Source organism: Mus pahari, chromosome 18, assembly GCF_900095145.1.
Source record: "Mus pahari chromosome 18, PAHARI_EIJ_v1.1, whole genome shotgun sequence".
Taxonomy (NCBI): Eukaryota; Metazoa; Chordata; class Mammalia; order Rodentia; family Muridae; genus Mus; species Mus pahari.
In genome coordinates, this window is record NC_034607.1 from 5,746,456 (window position 1) to 5,752,038 (window position 5,583).

Sequence of the window (5,583 nt, forward strand, 5' to 3'; positions counted from 1 at the left end):
AGAGAAACTCGAAGCAATCCCACTAAAATCTGGGACATTGCTTGATTTTAATGATGGCAATGGAATCAAAGGCATCCTTCCAAGACAAAAACTCTGTGTGTGGAAATAAATAGCAGTATCTGAAATAGGAAGACCGAGGTCTTTACTGCTTCATTTCTATCATGAGTTCAACTTTATACTGTATTAGAATAGTTAGAAAATAATCAGCAAGTTGTCAGTAAGTAACATGTATCATTAATTAACTCTCATCCTAACAAAACTGGTAATGTCAAGGAGAGAATATGACCTTGATGTAAATAAAATTTTTTTCCAGAAATAAAGTATCCAAATAATTACTAGTCATTACTAATGCCTTACTCAATCCATTTGTAATAATCAAACATCATAGGCTTTGTCCATTTTAAATAAGTTTGTTAGTTTTATGTAAATGTGTACTTCATGAAAGTTTACTGTAAGGGAACTAACTCAGCTGTAATCTATTGATGGTGATTTCTTTGTAACATTAAGTTTGACTTCCATGATTTCTGATTCACAGAGTGTGGGGAAGATGTATTCTTCACACTAACGTAAACTCAAACTCTAAAAGACATTCATGCCAAACAGTATAGAGTATCCTCTATGGTTAGTCACATAGTTTTCTCTCCCAAACATCATGGAAGTTGTTCACCCAGCATAGCTAGAACACATGACACATACTTAAAGTACTTCTTGAAAAGATATAAAAGCACAATCCATTTTTTTCCTTATACTTACCTACTTTATGCTTTTTGTTATAAATAGTTTTGTAGTTGTGAGTTATATATTTCCCTATTATCTTCTGTTAAATGTTTGCAATTTTCTGGTATTCATGCATAATCCCTCATACTAAAACTTGATGAATAATAAGTTTATATAAAATAAACCTGTAACCTTTCCTCATTTAAAAATTGTTTTTAGAAAAAAATATGAAGGTAAACAATGGCTGATCAAATATCAACCATTTATCAATTCAATCTATAATATTTTAAGAACCACTATAAGCAATTAGAAGATGCTTGTATTGCCCATATTACTTGTGAACCCAGAAGATGCTCCAACATATAATAAGTACACATGCTCTACTATGTTCATAGCAGCTTTATTTATAATAGCCAGAAGCTGAACAGTACCCAGATGTACCTCAAGAGAGGAATGGATACAGAAGGTGTGGTACAATTACACAATGGAGTACTACACAGGTATTAAAAACAATGAATTTATGAAAATTTTAGGCAAATGAATGGATGTGGAGGATATCATCCTGAATGAGGTAACACAATCATAAAATAACACACATGATATGCACTCACTGATAAGTGGATATTAGCCCAGCAGCTCAGAATACCCAAGATACAATTCACAAACCACATGAAACACAAGGAAAAGGAAGACCAAAGTGTGGACACTTTGATCCTTCTTAGAAGGGGGAACAAAATACCCATGGAAGGAGTTACAGAGACAAAGTGTGAAGCAGAGATTGAAGGAATGACCAGCCAGAGACTGCCCCACTGGGGATCCATCCCATAAACAACCACCAAACCCAGACACTATTGTGGATGCCAACAAATACTTGCTGACAGGAGCCTGATATAGCTGTCTCCTGAGAGGCTCTGCCAGTGCCTGACAAATACAGAAGTGGATGAGCACAGGGTCCCCAATGAAGGAGCTTGAGAAAAGACCTAAGGAGTTGAAGGGGTTTGCAGCCCATAGGAGGAACAACAATATAAACTGACCAGTAGCCCCTGAGCTTTCAGAGACTAAACCACCAACCAAAGAGCACACATGGTGGGACTCATGGCTCCAGCCTCACATGTAGCAGAAGATGGTCTAGTCTGTCATCAATGGGTGGAGAGGCCCTTGGTCCTGTGAAGGCACTATGCCCCAGTGTAGGGGAATGCCAGGACCAGGAAGCAGGAGTGGGTGGGTTGGTGAGCAGGGGGGAGGGAGGAGTGCATGTGCTATAGGGTTTCGGAGGGGAAACCAGGAAAGGGGATAACATTTGAAATATAAATAAAGAATATATCTAATAAAAAAAAATAAGTGGTAATAATTCAAAACTTTGCCTAAAAACTGAATAGTCTCCAGGTCCACACAAACCAATATATAATCAAATTTCCTTTATAATATTCATACTGAAAAACATTTCACAACTATATGAAGTTATAGTACTTTTCTCAAAACAATAAGCACATATGAAGGGAAGTTTATCTATTACTAGTTCCAATCTAGAAATTCTATTTGACCAGGTCTTATTTCAGTTGGTTTGATTTCTTCTTTACTCACTCTAAAGTTTGTTTTGTTTTAATGATTTTTTCTTGTTTGTTTCTGGAGTTTTCTGTCTGTTCCCTCTGGTTCTTTTCTTCTGGACATGCTGGCAACAATGATGGTAATTATGCTGAATCTCAGAGGTCTAAAACAGGATGCAACTACGGAAATGGTGGGAACCTCCCTGTTGGTTTGTGGGGCCGGAAAATAGTCATAAATTGGAATTGGCTACTTAAATTTGGCCTTTTCATAGGTCAGAAAAAAGAGATTCTAACAGAAACTCAACTGCATGCTATTTCTAAGCCACAGGTCAGTCTCCCTCCACTCCTGATCATTATGCACAAACTCTATAGACCTGGCACCAGGAAAACATATGAGGGATCTGAAGAGGGAAGGTGAGTCAAGTCAGCCATTTATTTAATTTTGCTATGGCTCCCAGGAATGGGATGGAAAAAATACATAAAACAATAATTTTAAACTGAAAAGTTAATTCTCTCTAGTCATCTTCATTTTCATTTTAAAAAGTATGAAAACTGTACTGATACTGGATTCGAAACCTAACATTAGTCAATCATTGTTTTTGAATTTACATGCACAAACTTGAGCAGGTGCTGAATATAATCTCTTTATACTTGTTTCTTCTCTTCAATTGAAAAACCAATGATAATATTTATTTAGATGTTTATGGCCATAAGAAGGTTCATGTATATGTGCAAGTTATATACGCATAATATATATATACATTTGCATTTAGAAAAACCTGATATGTGCATTTTAGTCACTGCTCATGTTATTTGCATTCAGAACCTTGTATCCTCATTTAATATCTGTAAGTAAACTTTTTAGCATTTTCCAGATTGACTTTTTTGCATTTCAATGTTTGTTGGTAGTAAAATAGAGGATTTTGTGTACAAATCTCTTTAGTACTGAAAGCCCAAACATATCAGTAATTTTGAAGCTGTTTAAATTTGACAATTAAAAATAAGCGTATCTAATAACCAAGTCAGGAAGTTACAACTACAACAGTATCTAAGAAATCTGGCTTATTGGCATATACCTGAGCCAGTGTAGAATTTGAAGAGCACAGAACAATTTAAACATCTGAGATGGTTAGTTCCCTGCCTTAAGCCCTGATGATTGACTCCAAACTCAGGACCCTCCATCCCTTTGCACAATTTTAGGAAACCAATTAGATACATTTTACATATCTAATTCCTCCCTTCATGGGGACCGCAGCATATTTTTCTTCCGATTTAGGTAAATTAAGTTTCTCTAAACACCATAATTATTTTATATATCAGAAAGGCAACCACTCACTTCCCCATAGTCCTTTCAAGGAAAATCAACTGACTTGCCTTAGTTAGCCTTGTCTCCCACATTTTGTGCTTCTACATGGCAAGCACTGATTTAAGCATCTTCTGTGAGTCAGTGCAACAATAGTACATTCTTCATATGAGTCTTTCCCTCCCACTCTTTGTTTCTCCTCCACTTTTTTCTCTCAACTCTACATTATGATTTATGAATTGGCTGTTTATCACTATTCATTTTTCTTCTATATTCCTATGAATATTTATTATTTAAGAGTATATCAAGTACCTAAAACTGTAGAAATATGCTATTATCCATATACTAAAAACTGTACTGTTGACTACTGCTATTAATTTATTACACTTATAATACATTCTATTATACAATATATTACACATAATATGTTATATATTTAATATTTATTAAACACTTTTAAATTATATTAAATATATCATTGATGAATCTCACATCATGAGGAAGAAAATCTCTTCCACAAAATGAGTTTTACTTAGAATTTCAGAAAAAAATGGATTAATTATGATCCTACATTCTCACATATTTCAAAACAATAAGCAGTATGTTTTACTAAAAATTTAATATTATATAATATATAAGTATATATAATATATGTATAAATTATTTGTGTAATCATAGTATACATATATTAAATGTAATACATTATTATAAATTATATACTTATACATAATTATAAAATACATTTTATTATATTTTATTTGTATATATTTTATGATTATATAATAGATATCATATGAATTACTTATATATACTATTATATAACATTAAAACCAATTTTATAAATTATAATTATATAATTTGAAATTATTGAAATTAGCCCATTCTTATCTCAGAAAATCAATAGCAATCATAAACAGAAACAAAAGCCTATACCTATTTGGAGAGAAATGGTGGGAAAATGCGAAGATTGAGAAAATGGTATGATAATTACTGTGAAACCCAGTAAAAGAACCTTGGCTTTTATTTACAGTTTAGAAAAATACTATGAAATTTTTAGAACCTCAAAAATGATATTCTGAATGCAGACTTTGCAAAGTACACATCCACAGAGGACAAAGGCAACATTCTGCAGCTGTCTTTTTAGAGATTCTAATTGTACAGAAGTTACAGGGATGCTGAGTATCATCCATAACTGAATCTGCAACCCAAGAGAAAACTTCATTTGTTCTCAAAGCAAAATTTGGGTCCTGAGTACAAAGAAAAATAAAGGTTGTTCTTAATGCCAAATAAAACTTAATTCTTCTATTCTACAGGAAATGCTGCCTGTCCTATCTCCTTGGGAATTTAATACAAGAAATAAGCATGTTTCTGAAACAATATTTCTAAAGACACAGTCCCTGGATGAGAAGTGGAAAAAGATTGGAATTATATGGGACAATTTTGAAATGAGGAATGGAATTAATGTGGTAAAAAAGAACTAATTCTATAAGGTAGAAGTCTCAATAATCAACTAAATTTTCCATAGATGGTCATAGGCATCTGGAAATTTCTGGAGCAATTTCATAGTAATTTTACTGCATAAGTTATTAATATTGTTGCTGTTTCTTATATTCAAATTTACATCATATATCAAATGGTGCAGCTGTTTTTCTTTAATTACAAAACATATGAATTTCAATTTTCAATGGTTGTAAAAACAATACAGAGTTTATATCCAAGTACTTTGATTTGTTTTAACTGGTAGACTCCTTAAAAGTTATGAAGTGACACATTCAAAGCCCACTGAAAGTAGGCTGGCAATTTACATTATATTGTTGAATATGTTTACTTATATATGCGTTGCTATGTTTGTTTTAAAGAAGAATATTGAAACATGAAATAATTAATGACACTCAAAATTACGGTTAGTAAGCAGAATGACTGTGATTTGAACAAAGAAGTAAAAAAATGCCTTTTATAAAATAACCAAAAAGAAATATAGTTCAAATTTATACAACTATAGGGATTTAAACAAAA